At 38.3% G+C, this 739-nt stretch overlaps 1 non-coding gene across 1 annotated transcript; it reads right to left on the bottom strand.

Moving 5' to 3' along the window:
- Positions 1-316: 316 nt before the first annotated feature.
- Positions 317-423, bottom strand: LOC139894993 (small nucleolar RNA R71). Its single transcript, XR_011775465.1, has one exon. It is a non-coding gene; the product is annotated as a small nucleolar RNA R71 (small nucleolar RNA).
- Between the last annotated feature and the right edge of the window lie 316 nt (positions 424-739).

Here is a 739-nt window from a genome sequence, read left to right as displayed (position 1 = left end):
AATTACTCAACCAGACATTAATGCGCCAGATTATGAAATCAAACGACAAATCGTACACATGGTGACTAATCAATGCCAATTTAGTGGTGCACCAAAGGAAGATCCAAACGAACATCTTCGTACATTTAATAGGATCTGCACTTTATTCAAAATAAGAGAAGTGGAGGATGAACAGATATATCTCATGTTATTTCCCTGGACTTTAAAGGGAGAAGCCAAAGATTGGTTAGAATCGTTACCTGAAGGGGCGATTGATACATAGGATGTCTTAGTTGAAAAATTTCTTAAACAATTCTTTCCGGCATCTAAAGCTGTGAGACTTCAAGGAGAAATTGTTACGTTCACACAAAAGCCAAATGAAACTCTATATGAAGCGTGGACAAGATTTGAAAAGTTATTGAGATGATGTCCGCAACATGGTTTAGACACTTATCAAATAGTACAAATATTCTACCAAGGATGCGACATCACTACACGAAAAGACATCGATATAGCAGCTGGTGGTTCCATTATGAAGAAAACCGCAACTGACGCTTACAAAATTATTGATAACACTGCTTCCCACTCACATGAGTGGCACCAAGAGAAAGATATCGTTAGATCATCTAAAGCAGCTAGAGCCGATTCTAGCCATGACTTAGATTCCATTTCTGCAAAGATAGATGCTGTCGAGAGACGAATGGAAAAGATGACTAAGGATATTCACTCAATACGAATTAGTTGTGAGCAGTGTGGAGGA

This window comes from Rutidosis leptorrhynchoides, chromosome 2 (assembly GCF_046630445.1).
Source record: "Rutidosis leptorrhynchoides isolate AG116_Rl617_1_P2 chromosome 2, CSIRO_AGI_Rlap_v1, whole genome shotgun sequence".
Lineage (NCBI taxonomy): Eukaryota > Viridiplantae > Streptophyta > Magnoliopsida > Asterales > Asteraceae > Rutidosis > Rutidosis leptorrhynchoides.
This window is presented reverse-complemented; position numbering and strand designations above follow the sequence as displayed.